Source organism: Heterodontus francisci, chromosome 27, assembly GCF_036365525.1.
Source record: "Heterodontus francisci isolate sHetFra1 chromosome 27, sHetFra1.hap1, whole genome shotgun sequence".
Taxonomy (NCBI): Eukaryota; Metazoa; Chordata; class Chondrichthyes; order Heterodontiformes; family Heterodontidae; genus Heterodontus; species Heterodontus francisci.
In genome coordinates this window covers 12,541,811-12,558,517 of record NC_090397.1, presented here as the reverse complement: position 1 = coordinate 12,558,517, position 16,707 = coordinate 12,541,811, and the positions used below count along the sequence as shown (strand labels likewise).

The 16,707-nt window shown below is 45.3% G+C and overlaps 1 protein-coding gene across 2 annotated transcripts in view; it reads right to left on the bottom strand.

The window, feature by feature from the left end:
* itpr2 (inositol 1,4,5-trisphosphate receptor, type 2) overlaps window positions 1-16,707 on the bottom strand; it is a 308,108-nt gene that overhangs the window by 242,242 nt on the left and 49,159 nt on the right. The window lies entirely within an intron of this gene.

The following is a 16,707-nucleotide window of genomic DNA, read 5'->3' as shown; positions in this document are numbered from 1 at the left end:
TTGCTAATTGGCTGGAAAGAAATTGGGCCGCAAGGATGGATGTGTCGGGCGACCAATGGTGGGAGCGTGAGGCGGGGCAGTAGGAGGTGACGTTATGAAACCTCAAAGAATATGTCCGACCACAGTTGCCAACCCAATCCTGTCAACCACTTATAACAGGCATTAGGCTCATCATTTACATATCTTGTTAGGGTCCTGTTTTGGGTCCGCTAGCTGAAGTTGGGTTGTGATGAGCGGAGAAGGTGCTGTGCTTCAGTACCTGCTCAGCCAGCTCCAACATACTCTCGATAAGCACCTCCCCCATTACTGCTCTTCACTCCACCGCCACCCAACTCTGGCCTTCCCAGGACTTACCCAAGGGACACAGAGGTGAGGCAACCAGCTTAACATTCATCTATTTAAAATGGCCAAGCAGTCCACGGGGGCATGATAGGCACCAACAGCAGCTCAGTGGCAACACTCACCTGAATCAGAAGGTCTTGGGTTCACGTCCCACTTCAGAGACGTTAGCACAAAATCTAGGCTGACATTCCAGTGCAGTACTGAGGGAGTGCTGCACTGTTGGGAGTGCCGTCTTTTGGATGAGACATTAAACCAAGGCCCCATCTGCCCTCTTTGGTGAGCATAAAAGATCCCATGACACTATTTCGAAGAAGAATGACAGTGGAGTTCTTTCCGGTGTGCTGGTCAATATTTATCCTTAAAACCAACCAATAAATCAGATGATCTGATCATTATCACATTGCTGTTTGTGGGAGCTTGCTGTGCCCAAATTGGCTGTGGTGTTCCCTACATTGCAAAAGTGACTACATTTCAAAAGTACTTCATTGGTTGCAAAATGCTTTGGGATGTCCTGAAGTTGTGAAAGGAACTGTATACATGCAAGTCGTTCTCTTTTTTCTTTAAGTGAGGCCTGAGGCCCAATTTCGGGCCAGCCTTGGGTCTCCTGGTTCCTACTGACCACGCACCTTCGTGCTCCAAAAAGGGCTGTGACCAATTTTTGCTCAATAATACATGCAAGTGCTAAGGTTTCACCTTCCACAAAAATACAACTGTCACACATGTGTGCACAATGTGTGATTTGTTGACCTGGATCATGCTGCACTGATCTGCTGGCACAACTCAGTAGTACAATGGAAGAATAGTCCAGTGATAGTGGTTGCAGTTAATTAGCAACATTGACATTGTCAAGCTCAGTGCACCAGTATGCACCATTCTTCCCATTATTCAGCTGAGACTGGGACCTTGCTGTATGGAATTACGTCCTACTCCACTATGATATGACATCGCTGGATGATATCTAAATGGTATATAAATAGGCACTGGCAGTCCAGGCAACTCCAGATAACAAGAGATGAATAAATGCACTCTAAAAATTGGTTCAGACCATGCACAGCACTCTGTTACATAAACAGCACATTACATTTATATTTGCATGTTCAATGTCTCCCTTGAGCAAAATCGCTAATTTGTTCAAGATACATTTCTAAACTCAGTTCATGCCTATTTTGATCTATTCTAGAGATTATTTTTGCAAGGTGATTACACGTTCCCTCCAGAAGTACATACCATCTACAAGATACACTGGAGCAATTCATAAAGGCTTTTTCGACAACACCTCCCAAACCCCTACCATCTTGAAGGACAAGGGCAGCAGGCATGTGGGAACATCATCACCTCCAAGCTCCCCCTCAAGGTTCTTAACTGCTCCTTGAGAAGTTGGTAGTGAGCCTTCTTCTTGAACCTCCACATGGCGAGGGTGCTTCCACAGTACAGCAGCATCCTTCATCGTCACTGAGTGAAAATTCTGAAACTCCCTCCCTAACAGCACTCACCTTCACCATGTGGAGTGCAGCAGTTCAAGATTGGGGCTCACCACCAACTTCTCAAGTGGCAATTAGGGATTTGCAATAAATGTTGGCAAAGCTTCAATTTTAAAATTCTCATCCTTGTTTTCAAATTGCTCCATGGCCTCACCCCCCACCCCCACTATCTCTGTAACTTGTTCCAGCTCCACAACCCTCCGAGATATCTGTGCTCCTCCAATCTGGCCTCTCGAGCATCCCCAATTTGAATCACTCCACCAATTGGTGGCCGAGCCTTCAGCTGCCTCAGCCCCAAGCTCTGGAATTCCCTCCCTAAACCTTTTCGCTCCTCGACCTCTCGCTCCTCTTTTAAGCCACTCCTTAAAACCTACCTCTTAGAACAAGTCTTTGCTCACTTGTCCTATTACCTCATGCGTCTCAGTGTCAAATTCTGCTTGATAACAGTCCTGTGAAGCGCCTTGGAACATTGAGTACGATAGTTAGTGAATTAATCAGAGCCCAAAGCAAAAAAAAGTGTTGCAACTGTATATCCAGACTGAGACTTGGCTAACTCAGCTTCTCTCTTGCTGTTTGCTTTCAATTGCTCATTTCTTTCTTGCAGTTAGCAACTTTAAATAAGGTGTGACACTTGGAAAACTAGAAATGAATCTTATATTGAGGGATGTAAAGTTTTAATTTTACTCCTGCAGAAATGAAAACTATTTTCTAAGTATGGATAAACGCCCGTGGCTTGACTGAGGAACTATTTCTGGAATGCAAGTAGTGTTCTGGCAGTTAGATTTTGCTGCACATTGGTGAAAGCAATGAAAGGATTTACCTCAATTGCTCTTGTACAGATAGTGCAATCAACAGAAACAAAACAGGGTTGAGATCTGTATATACATTATATATACATTATATATACATATCACACATAGACATGCACACACAAATAGAGAGAGAGAGAGAAAGAGAAAGAAAACATACTATCAGCAATAAGAACAAATAAAACAACTTACACCTTTCACATCTTCAGAACCCCAGAGCATTTTATTTTTGCAGCATAGTGACTATTTTAATACAGGGAAATGTGGCAACACATAGCAAGATCCCACAAACAGCAACGTGATAAAAGTCCAGATGACTTCTTTTGGTGATGTTGGTTGAGGAATGGATTTTGGTCAGAAACCAGGAGAACTCCCCCTACTTTTGTATTGCCACCAGAACAGGCAGATGTGGCCTCGTTTGATCGTCACATCCAAAAGTCAGCACGCCCAACAGTGCAGCACTCCCTCAGTACTGCACAGAAGTGTCAGGCCACATTTTGGGCTTTGAAGTGAAACATGAACACACAACCATCTGACTCAGAGGCAAGAGGATTATCACCGAGCTATAGACAACACCCTGGGAGATCCACATCTTGGCCAAATTACTACGCAAAGGTAACAATTCACTGGAGGCTTTTGCACAGTGAAAGGGGAAACATAAAAATTGAGGGTGTGTCACACATCTGCAACTGATCAACTCTATTCAGGCGGCAAGGTAGGCTTGAGAACAAGTAATCTGCTTTCTCAGCTAAACCATGATCCACAATGGAATCAAAGTAAAAAAAAAGAAAAGAACTTCTATTAAAATATTAGCTTGATTTTAATGTCTTAGGAGGAATGTACAGGGTGAACAGCCTGCTGTGGGGGGAATGTAGACCAGGGCACAGGAAAAACTAATATAGAGTCATAGAGTTATACAGCACAGAAACAGGCCCTTCAGCCCATTGTGTCTGTGCCAGTCATCAAGCACCTATCTATTCTAATCCCATTTTCCAGCACTTGGCCCGTAGCCTTGTATGCTATGGCGTTTCAAGTGCATTTCAACTAAACACAGGAAAAGGAATGCATGCAGAATTGTACATATGTATTAATTCTCATTCCAAGCTGTACATTCAGATTATTGTATTGGCTATTTTCCATACAGCAACAAATACCTTTTATGCAACAAGTTACATTAGACACAATAAACCTCAGTATTATCTATTCAATTATCACACATGATTAGATCCAAGATTGCAAAGCCATGTGTTATGTTATAAACTGAAAGCAGCGTTACATTTTGTAATATTTACTATTCATCCTTTTAAAAGGATGACCTTGTAAGGTGGTGCAGGATGATCCTGGAATCGTGAGCAGTTTGGACCTGATCGTGCTTTATATAATCCAGCCAGGTTTGCAATGAATGACCAAACCAGTTATCCATATACACTTTACAGATAAGTTATTGCATCTTAACCAAGAGGCTGGATTTTTCCCAATACGGTGAAACTGACCCAATATCCAAACTCCATCTGTTCGCAGCAACCTACTAAAAGGCCTTTTGCATTTAACAGACTAAAGAACAGCCTCAAATCCAAACAAAGTATTGGCAGAATGCAAAAAAACCAAGATTTTTTCAAAATGAAAGGCTGTCTCCCTTTTAAAACTTATATTTGCACGCGTCAGAAAATGTGATCCTTTACCAACAAGTACCCTCTGACTACAGCATCTTTTAAAACTCTCTGGATTGAAATACTGTTTCAATTTGCTGTGCATAAGATTCCGCATTTCCGACAACAGTGACTACACTGCAACACAGTACTACATTGGCTGTAAAGTTCTTTGGAAAAGCCTTGAGGTTGTGAAAGGTGCTATATAAATGACATTTTTTTTCTTTTTCATAGGCCTAAGAAACACTAATTTCTTGATCGCTGGGTTCTCAGAGAATGGCCTGCTCCTAACTTTGCAAGTGGATGGTCAATGCTAGGTGCCATCAGTCGAAAGATAACTCCAAAACGTGACTATTGTTGATTGGGAGGGTCAACATCCTAGTCTAGTGAAGTTAATTCTGCTATAGCAGCAACCAACGACTTAGACACCTCAGTCACAGAGCAGCTGTTGGCTGATATCAGGCCTTAGTCACCAGTTTTTGGCGAATGCTGGAAGAGACACCTTTTGTTCCCGGAAGTCTTCGACACCATCTCTCCACACACGAGTTGGCACTCAGTCTATACATCCTTGGAAGGTGCTCCATTGTTGACATGTAGCTAGACAAAGACTTCCTTAATGACCTAGCACTCGCTCAGAGAGCCTGGAGGAAACCCTTGTTCTACATTTTTGCTGTTACGATAGAAACATACTGGAAGTGAGTTACGTGCAGCTCACCCATTGAGTTTGGAATAAGCATACCATCTTTGAAAGTCATGTTACATCAAAGGCAATATGCACAGGCACCACAACGGGGAAAAACTGGGTGAATTCATTACAAATGTTAAATTCTTGAGACAGCACAGACCTGAGGCCTTACCAGTACCGTACCCACTCAAGTCCTCAGTACCTTGCTCTACGGCAGCGAGGCCTGGACAACGTATGCCAGCCAAGAGCGACGTCTCAATTCATTCCATCTTCGCTGCCTTCGGAGAATACTTGGCATCAGGTGGCAGGACTATATCTCCAACACAGAAGTCCTTGAAGTGGCCAACATCCCCAGCTTATACACACTACTGAGTCAGCGGCGCTTGAGATGGCTTGGCCATGTGAGCCGCATGGAAGATGGCAGGATCCCCAAAGACACATTGTACAGCGAGCTCGCCACTGGTATCAGACCCACCGGCCGTCCATGTCTCCGTTATAAAGACGTCTGCAAACGCGACATGAAATCGTGTGACATTGATCACAAGTCGTGGGAGTCAGTTGCCAGCATTCGCCAGAGCTGGCGGGCAGCCATAAAGACAGGGCTAAATTGTGGCGAGTCGAAGAGACTTAGTAGTTGGCAGGAAAAAAGACAGAGGCGCAAGGGGAGAGCCAACTGTGCAACAGCCCCAACAAACAAATTTCTCTGCAGCACCTGTGGAAGAGCCTGTCACTCCAGAATTGGCCTTTATAGCCACTCCAGGCGCTGCTTCACAAACCACTGACCACCTCCAGACGCGTATCCATTGTCTCTCGAGATAAGGAGGCCCAAAAGAAAAGAAGAAAAGACCCACTCAAGCCTGATAGGGTAAAGTACACAAACCTCACCAAAGGATATAGGAAAACAACACTTTTAGAAGTATTCCTGCAGTGCTCTCAAAAACTTGTAAGTAAATAATCTGGTGCAAGATGGAAAGGATTGGTTTCCCGAGGAGCAGCCATGGTGATGCGAGGAAAGACTGAACAGTTTGTTGATGAGGTCATGAAAGACACGATATTAATGCCAGTCTTTATTTTTTCACTTGCCAGTCCACCTTCATTTTTTCAGAAGTATTTTGCTTTAACTTCACTGGAACTGATATCTTACATTAGCGTGCGTTTTTCTGCATGGTTTCATATTGTTGCAGGAGGAGATGGATTTAGAAGCATCGTGCGATTTCCGAGATATTCTTTTAGTGGTTGCCTGGTATTTTAAAATGTACATCTTCGGGAATTTTTCAGATCATGTAAATCTGACGAAATTGTTGGTGGAAAATTAGTAATGGAGCACAGATTTTTTTTTTAAATCTTAGAATTTAATCAGAGGATACCATTGTGACAAAAATGAAACAAGACATCGTGGTGAATAACCAGATACGATGATTAATTGCCCTAGGTTTGGTATCTGAAAGAAATAACTTCCACCTTGCTTTGAAATCATCACTTGTTAAAGCAGATCTCAAGCCCCGCATCGGACTGTCCTGAGAAGCTAAGCCTCTTAGTCATGAAAAGTTATGGCACAGACGGAGGCCATTCAGCCCCTTGTATCTGTGCTGGCCACAAAGGAGTGATCCAGCCTCATCCCACTTTCCTGCTTTTGGTCCATAGCCCTATAGGTTACAGCACTTCAAGTGCATATCCATATTAAATGTGATGAGGGTTTCTGCTTCTACAATCCTTTCACCCTCTGAGTGAAAACTTTCTCAACTCCACTCTAATCCTTCGATCAATTACTTTAAATCCCTGCCCCCTCAGTAATGGCCTCTCTGCTAAGGGAACTAGGTCCTTCCTATCCATTCGATCCAAGACCTCCTAACTGTATACACCTCAATTAAATTGCCCCTCAGCCTCCTCTGTTTCAAAGAAAACAACCCGAGCTTATCCAATCTTTCATCAGTTAAAGTTCTCCAGTACCGGCGTTAAGGTATGTTAAGGTAAACTTTCAAACTTTCAAAACACATTCCAAAAGAGCTCAGTGGTATGAAAGTCGGGCAGATCCTCCACCACGCCAGCTCATTATCCAGGCAGCGAAAACCAAAATTAATCCTGTCATGTCCAAATTCTTCCTGTGGAAATCTGGACAAAGAATTCCGAACCACGTCAGTGACATGTATATGAGAAAGTGGACAAGCCGCACAGTTCAAAGAAATCCGGGATTGCTGCAGTGTTCCAGTGAACATCAACGCAAGCTTGAGGGACAGCATCTCATTTAGTGATTAGGCACTCTACAGCCTACCGGACTGAACATTGAGTTCAATCATTTCAGACATGACGGGCCCCACTTTTTATTTTTTTAGTTATTTTTCTTCTTTATTTTATTTTGGTTTGTTCCATCATTCATTTTTTTTTACCATGTGCCTGCCCACTGTTTTTTCTTCATGTTTGTGCTTTGGGCCAGGGCTGTTCCTTTTTCTGTCAATTAACACCCTCTCTGCACCAACGCTTTGTCTTTCAGCACAACATTAACATACCGTTTGTCTTTGCTCCATGACCTTCTGGTCAGTTATTCTCTGTGATCATGTCCTATCAACACCTTCCCTTTTGTTATCTCGTGCCCCACCCCTGCTTTATTTGCTTAAAACCTATTACATTTCTAACATTTGCCAGTCCTGATGAAAGATCACTGACCTGAAACATTAACTCTGCTTCTCTCTCCACAGATGCTGCCAGACCTGCTGAGTATTTCCAGCAATTCTTGTTTTTATTTCAGATTTCTAGTTTTTATTTCAGATTTCTAGCACCTGCAGTATTTTGCTTTTATCAAAGAAATCTGGATTGGCCCAACTGGTGTTTTTACTCCACAGGAGCCTCCTCCCACGCTAAATTACCTCTTCTCACCCTGCCCCCATCCCTCTACTCCCTCCTCCCTCATCTATGCATCAAGCCTCCCCTTTAACTACATCAATGTTGTTTAAATCACTCCATGTGACAGCGAGTTCCATATTCTCACCACCCTCTATATAAAGAGATTCCTTCTTTATTTGATCAGTTAGTGGCTATCTGATATTTATCCCCCATTCTGCATGGCTCAATCACAAGCAAAAACAATTTCTTCACATCTACGCTATCAAATCCCTTCATAATCTTAAAGACCTCAATCAGGATGTCTCTTACACTGCTCGTTTCTGGGAAAAAGAGCCCCGGGCTATTCAAAAACAGAAAATGCTGGAAATGCTCAGGACAGGCAGCAGCTAGAGTCGTAGAGATGGAGGGAGAAACAGTTAACCTTTCAGGTCTGCGATCTATCAGCAGGCTGTTCAATTTTTCCGGAGAGTTGCATCCACTCAGTTCCAGTAATATGCTTCGAAATTATTTCTACACTTTCTCCAGTGCTTCAATATCCTTTGTGCAATATGGGGACCAGGGGCTGAATTTTATGAGCGTGCCGCAAATCGCTGCGGTGCGCTCTGATCTTGGCGGTCTTCTGGCGCAGATCTGCCATCGCTGAGCCCCCGCGATATATCACGCGGGGACTCCTTTAAATGGAGGGGGCGGAGCGGCCATCCCTGATGACATAGAGGGGGCGGCTGCTCCGTCCCTAGCAACAGCGTCCGGCGCCAGTGCGCAGGCGCTGGTGCCATTTTTAAAGGGCTTCAAGCCCTTACAGGAAATTTTAATTTTTAAAGGGATGTTATTGTAAATGTGATTTTAAAATTTGAATAAGAGCTGAAGGCCCTTTCAACAACCACCCCATCCCCCACCCCTGCTCTCAATGTTTGTCTTAGGGCCACCGTCCCTAAAGAAACTTTACTGCCAATATGAACTTCCCCCCCCACCCCCCCAACCTCGTTACCTTTGTCCTTCAACCCCTTCCCACCATCCACTCAGCCAATAAAAAGTGTTTTTCCCATTAACCCCCTCCCTACCACGATAATTTCACTCCTCCCCCCCTTCCCACCAGTGTCACACCTCAGAACTCCAAATGGAGTCCCGAAGGCGCGGGAGTTCGGCGTGGACGGCCGCTGGGATAAGGTGAGTTCATTTGCATCATTAACCTTCATTGACTGATTGAACTGAAGGCCCCACCACCCAGCGGCGGGGGTGGGGGAGCTGGAGCCGCACCAAGGCCTCACCGCCGCCGGTAAAATGCAGTGGGGCCTTCTTGGCGTCGGGGGTTGTAGTGGGCCTCTCCCGGAAGAATTTTCCTGGCCCCCCCACACCATGACCCCCAACACCAGAGGGCTCAAAAAAATCCAGCCCCAGAACTGCACACCGTCGGCTGAATTTTGTCGGCTCATTGTCAGCGGCCCTGGAAGTGTGTGCGACTGGCTGACTGACTGCGATTACGCGGCGGCTGGCCAATTAACATATCCAAGGCGCAGTGCCATCCTATTGCAGAACAGGGCGGGCTGTGAGGCATTGATGACTGTGTCAGATCATTGAAACTGCAGGTGCTGGTGCCATCTTTCAAATGCTGCCAGCCCTGCTTGTACTGCTGCCTGCCTTTCACTGACGCAGTGAATCTGGAATGCTCCTGGACCATTCCCCCCTACCCCACTCACTGCTGCTGTTGCTCCTGGACCCCCCTCTACTGCTGCTGGACACCCCCAACTGCTGCTGCCATTCCTGTGCCCCTGCACCAGGACAGCGGACCAAACGGATGAGCGGGAGCCAACTGGGACCATGTCCAAGGCCAGACACTGGGTGGCCCCAAGGTTTAGCAATGCCTCAATGGAGATCCTCCTCCAGGATGCAAAGAAAAAGCTGGAGGTCCTCTTTCCAAGAGGTGGCAAGAAGAGACCCTCCCGTCCAACCAAGCAAGCCTGGATGGAGATCACAGAGGAGGTCAGCAGCTGTGGGGTCACCCCCAACCTCCCGGGACGAAGGTCCAGTGCCACAAGAGGGTCAATGACCTCCTTTGCTCTGTCAAGGTGAGCCTTCCATACCTATCTCCTCTTTGGGGCTTGCATGTGGCTATGTGGGAGGGACTGCTACATAGGGAGGGAGTGACAACAAAGATGGTGACAAGGGGGCAAGGCATCACCACATCCTGGCAGATACATAGCTGCATCTCAGCGACAGGCCACCTTCTTTCAGAGCTCAACCCATTACATCCCAAGAGCAGATGTGAGGAGGAGCCATTTGGGGGAGTCCATCAGGGGACAAGGGGATTCCACTAGTACAAGTGTCCTGTTGTTCTTCGTGTGAGGTCTAACTGTGTCCCTTTTTGCGCCTGCAGGAGAAACTGGCCCATAGCACCAGGGAGACATCGAGGACTGGTGGTGCGATCCCATCTGTATGTCCTCTGATGCCGGCAGAGGAGGCGATTCTGGAGCTAGCAGAGGCCCAGGGTGGCCGAATAATCACAGACAGCAAGACTGGAGTGTCCGCATGAGAGAGTGAGGAGACATTGTGTTCATGTGACCTCCACCACACTTCTGGAGATCCACATCACACATGGTTGGTCTGTGGAGTTCTGAAGAACCTAACCCACAAACGTTTGTGTTCTTTCATGAAGATCATGGCATTTTGGATGCAAGTGCAGCCGGTGGGACAGAGGGCCTGCCGTCTGTTCCATTACTGCTTTTATGTAGCAATAAGGAACCAAACAATCTTAAGTTGAGTAGTTATAAACTGTGGATTCTTTATTTGTATGGTAATGTATTTACAAGGGAGCTCTGTATGACACGTACGACTAGGTGTTTCGCTCAACTCCAACTAACTGATCACACACTGACTGACATCACTTCCTGTGGTACTGTGTGCAGTACTTATATTGTTAAAAGCGATATCACACATGTGGGCTTGGCAAGGACTGGATATTCTCTATCTTGCTGGGATCTGGTCTAATGCCTGTGTCTGAATAAATGGAGCGAAAGTAGTTAATGTGTCTTGTGTTTATGGCACATTTCCTACTGCTAGGTACGAGGCCGTCTTTCCTGGCTCTTTCCACCAGGGAATGTGCAAATTCCTGTCATGTTCTTCTTTTGTGGTGCTCACAACTACGATATCATAAGCAATACATATACACCCTGGCACATTTTCTGTAACGTGTTCCAAGCATTGCTGAAATAAATTAAAAGCAAAATACTGCAGATGCTGGAAATCTGAAATAAAAACAAGAAATGCTGGAAATACTCAGCAGGTCTGGCAGCATCTGTGGAGAGAGAAGCAGAGTTAACGTTTCAGGTCAGAGACCCTTCTTCAGAACTGGCAAATATTAAAAATGTAAAAGGTTATAAGCAAGTGGGGGTGGGGCAAGAGATAACAAAGGAGAAGGTGTAGATAGGACAAGGTCACAGAATAGTTGACCAGAAGGTCATGAAGCGAAGGCAAACAATATGTTAATGGTGTGTACCTCCTTCCCAAAGTCCACAAACAGGACTGTCCCGGCAGACCCATCATTTCAGCCTGCTCTTGCCCCACTGAACTTATTTCTTCCTATCTTGACTCTATCTTTTCTCCGCTGGTCCAGTCTCTTCCCACCTACATCCGTGACTCTTCTGACGCCCTACATTATTTTGACAATTTCTAGTTTCTTGTCCCCAACTGCCTCCTCTTCACTGTGGACGTCCAATCTCTCTACACCTCCATCCCCCACCAGGATGGTTTGAGGGCTCTCCGCTTCTTCCTTGAACAGAGGCCCAACCAGTCCCCATCCACTACCATTCACCTCCGCCTGGCTGAACTTGATCTCACATTGAACAACTTCTCCTTCAACTCCACTCACTTCCTTCAAGTGAAAGGTATTGTTATTGGTACCCGCATGGGTCCTAGTTATGCCTGTCTTTTTGTGGGATATGTCGAACATTCCTTGTTCCAGTCCTACTCAGGCCCCCTCCCCCAACTCTTTTTCCGGTACATTGATGACTGTATCGGTGCCGTTTCCTGCAATTGCCCCGAACTGGAAAACTTTATCAACTTTGCTTCTAATTTCCACCCTTCTCTCACCTTTACATGGTCCATCTCTGACACTTCCCTTCCCTTCCTTGACTTCTCTGTCTCCATCTCTAGTGATAGGCTGTCTACTAATATCCATTATAAGCCCACCGAATCCCACAGCTACCTCGACTACACTTCTTCACACCCTGCCTCCTGTAAGGACTCCATTCCATTCTCCCAGTTTCTCCGTCTCCGACGCATCTGCTCTGATGATGCTACCTTCCATTACAGTGCTTCTGATATGTCTTCCTTTTTCCTCAACCGAGGATTCCCTCCCACTGTGGTTGACAGAGCCATTGACCGTGCCCGGCCCATTTCCTGCACCTCTACCTTCACCCCTTCCCCTCCCTCTCAGAACCGCCACGGGGTTCCCCTTGTCCTCACTTTCCACCCCACCAGCCTCCAGTTCCAAAGGATCATCCTCCGCCATTTCCGCCACCTCCAGCGTGATGCCACTAACAAATGCATCTTCCCCTCCCTTCCCTGTCAGCATTCTGAAGGGATCGATCCCTCCGTGACACCCTGGTCCACTCCTCCATTACCCCCTCCACCTCGTCCCCTTCCCATGGCAACTTCCCCTGCAATCGGAGGAGGTGTAATACCTGCCCATTTACCTCCTCACTCCTCACTATCCCAGGCCCAAACACTCCTTTCAGGTGAAGCAGCGATTTACTTGTATTTCTTTCAATGTAGTATACTGTTTTTGCTGCTCACAATGTGGTCTCCTCTACACTGGGGAGACCAAACGCAGACTGGGTGACCGCTTTGCAGAACACCTCCACTCAGTCCGCAAGCAGGACCCCGAGCTTCCGGTTGCTTGCCATTTCAACACTCCCCTCTGCTCTCATGCTCATATCTCTGTCCTGGGATTGCTGCAGTGTTCCAGTGAACATCAACGCAAGCTCGAGGAACAGCATCTCATTTACCGATTAGGCACGCTACAGCCTGCCGGACTGAACACTGAGTTCAATAACCTCAGAGCATGATGGGCCCCCCATTTTACTTTTATTTTTAGTTATTTTCTCTTCTTCCTTTCTTTTTGTGTTTATTTTATTTTATTTCATCTTAGTTTTTCAATTTGCTTACCCAGTTTTTTTTTCATGTTTGTACTTGCGGCTGTTCAATTTTCAGTCCATTAACACCCTATCTGTACAATTGCTTTGTCTTTCAACACACCATTAACATATTGTTTGCCTTTGCTCCACGACCTTCTGGTCAGCTATTGTGTGACCTTGTCCTATCTACACCTTCTCCTTTGTTATCTCTTGCCCACTCCCGCTTTACTTGCTTATAACCTTTTAGATTTCTAATATTTGCCAGTTCTGATGAAGGGTCACTGACCTGAAACGTTAACTCTGCTTCTCTCTCCACAGATGCTGCCAGACCTGCTGAGTATTTCCAGCATTTCATGTTTTTATTGCTGAAACAAATCCTGGCTTACTGATGAACCAAACAGTAGATGCAAGAAGCAGTAATTGCCTAAACTGAGTGCTGAGAGTCATCAATTCTTGCGAACGTTTGGTGAGATGGACCAACTGGTACCTGTGTTTGTATCTACTTTTTTTAAAAATTGGTCTTCGCAAATTTCGGATTCAGTTCTCAGCTATCACATTTTGCGATGTTGAATTTGGAGTTTACTAAAAAGGAATTGGGAGCCTGATGAAAGGAAAGCATTGAATTACAGCCAGTTAATTGGATGATAAATCAACATCCTGTCCTGTACCAGGGATGCAGGATGTTAAAGCTTATATAGAGGCAGAATGGAAAGTTAGTATGCATCTAGAAGGAACAGCTGCAATTCTCTCGAGACAGAGCATTCTCTACTGGAAGCACGCTGGACTTCCAAGTGAAAAATCTAGGACAGAATGAATATTCAGAGGGAAAGTAATCCTGAGCTATTTCTTTTTATTCATTCATGGGATGTGAGCATCACTGGCCAGGCCAGCATTTATTGCCCATCCCTAATTGCCCTCGAGAAGGTGGTGGTGAGCTGCCTTCTTCAACCGCTGCAGTCCATATTGGGTAGGTACACCCACAGTGCTGTTAGGAAGGGAGTTCCAGGATTTTGACCCAGCAACAGTGAAGGAATGGTGATATAGTTCCAAGTCAGGATGGTGTGTGACCTGGAGGGGAACTTGCAGGTGGTGGTGTTCCCATGCACCTGCTGCCCTTGTCCTTCTAGGTGGTAGATGTCGCGGGTTAGGAAGGTGCTGTCAAAGAGCCTTGGTGCATTGCTGCAGTGGATCAGTGCTGGAGGGAGTGAATGTTGAAGGTGGTGAATGGGGTGCCAATCAAGTGGGCTGCTTTCTTCTGGATGGTGTCGAGCTTCTTGAGTGTTGTTGGAGCTACACTTATCCAGGCAAGTGGAGAGTATTCTATCACACTCCTGACTTGTGCCTTGTAGATGGTGGACAGGCTTTTGGGAGTCAGGAGGGGAGTTACTCACCGCAGAATTCCCAACCTCTGACCTACTCTTGTAGCTACAGTATTTATATGGCTGGTTCAGTTTAGTTTCTAGTCAATGGTACCCCCCAGGATGTTGACAATGGGGGATTCAGTGATAGTAATGCCATTGAATATCAAGGACAGATGGTTAGATTCTCTCGTTGGAGATGGTCACTGCCTGGCACTTGTGTGGCGCGACTGTTACTTGCACCTTATCACACCTGAATGTTGTCCAGGTGTTGTTGCATATGTACACGGACTGCTTCAGTATCTGAGGAGTCATGAATAGTACTGAAAATCGTACAATCAGCGAACATCACCAATTCTGACTTGACGATGGAGGGACGATCATTGATGAAGCAGCTGAAAATGGTTGGGCCTAGGACACTACCCTGAGGAATTCCTGCAACAATGTCCTGGGACTGAGATGATTGGCCTCCAACAACCATATTCTTACTGTCTGCAGGGCAGTATTAGCAGCGGCACAGTAAATAAGCAGGGATTGAGACCGGGAAGTACCCATTCCTGTACTGCCTACATGATTTATTGCTATCTGTATGGACTTATCATTTATCAAAACAGCTGATGTACCTATGACGTCAAGCATTGTTGCCATTGCAGTGCTGGTCAGATAAGTAGATTACAAAAACAAATTAATTCAAAACACAATGTGGCAAAACCAAAAGTCTACATTTCACTGTTAGGAGGGTCAGTAAGCAGAAGACACAGCTTTACAGATAATTGGTAAAAGAATCAAGGGGCAGATGAAGAGAAAAATATTTTACACAGCATGTTATGATGACCTGCAAGGGTGGTGGAAGCTAATTCCATTGTAACTTTCAAAAGGGAATTGGATAAATACTTGAAAACAAAACATTTTCAGGGCTTTGAGGAAAGGGCAGGGGAGTGATCTAACTGGATAGCATGTACAGTATTAACAGCCAGCTGGTGCAGGCACGATGGGCCGAATGGCCTTTTCTGTGTTGTATCATTCTGCAATTTTATTATCTTAAGTGTTCCTGGGCTTCACACTGCAGCTCAATTGTACTTCCCGATTTTGTTATTTATTGTGGTGCTTGTCCGCTGTTTCAACCTGTGCAATGAGCCTTCCTTTCTGATTAATAATCCCAATCTTTTGATGTGGAACAAAGTTTGTGTCATTGCTCATAAATTGCATAGATTGGCAATCCTTGAGAAAGACTCCAAGTACTGAACCAGAACATGCTGGGAGGAAATTCAAACAGCTAAGGTAAAAACAGGGTGAAAAATACTATCATAAATCACCCTCAGTGCTCTAAGAAACAACAATTCTCCAGTCAAGCCAAAAATAAGCCAGCTATTCAATCATGAGAGACCTCGGCTGAGAGATGTGACCACTAGGAAATCAGGATTAGCCTGGCTGGTAGATCCATTTTTAAAGCCCTCTGCCCCCACTGGTACTGAGGCCAATTGCCAAAATGCCACCTTTCCTCAGATCAACTGACCGAAAACAAGGAAAAAGAATGGAAACATTCTGGGCTTGTTGGATCCAGTCCCAAACAGGTGTGCATCTAAGCTACTCATGATTTTCTTAAGTTTTGATCTCACCAGTTTTATCCTACAAAATGCACAACAAGATCCCACAAACAGCAATGTGATAACGGCCAGATAGTCTGTTTTTATGATGTTGGTTGTGGAATGAACATTGGCTAGGACACCAGGAAATATTCTGCTTTGAGTAAAGCCCTGGGAGCTTTCACATCCAGCCGAGAGGGCAGACAGGGCAGGGCCTTGGTTTAAGGTCTCTGCCAAGAAGTGGCACCCCCTCAGTACTACACTGGAGCGTCAGCCTGGAATTTTGTACTCAAGTCTCTAGGATGGGGCGTGAACACACAACCTCAGCCATGGCCGACATTCAATACTTCCTTTATCTGTTTACTAATTTCACTTTCAAAATGATCGTCAATCATTGTTCGAGTGAAAATACACAGAAGATAACAACACTCTAGTGCATGTCACCACACGCCTGATGCACTTACCACAGAGGATAAGTTGCCGCTCTTTTACATTCTTACCCAGTCGGCAACTCCTTTTCAAACAAAATTTTTAGTGAGGTTATTTAAACCAAAAGAATGAAAAATATGATCCTTACAACCGTTCAATTTTATTTTTAAAACTGTGACAGGTTTTTAATCATGGAGGTTAAATACAAATAAGGGAGGCCATTGACCTTTCCTGAAAAACCAACTCTGCTTTCTGCCCAACGAAATCAGAGACTTTCCCTCCATTCAGCAACCTGGGGACACCATTCCATCCTCCACATTGACCATTATCAACTACACAAGCTGGTCCTTCCCATAGGAAACTAGGCCACAAATCCTATAATCGTAGTAGAAAAC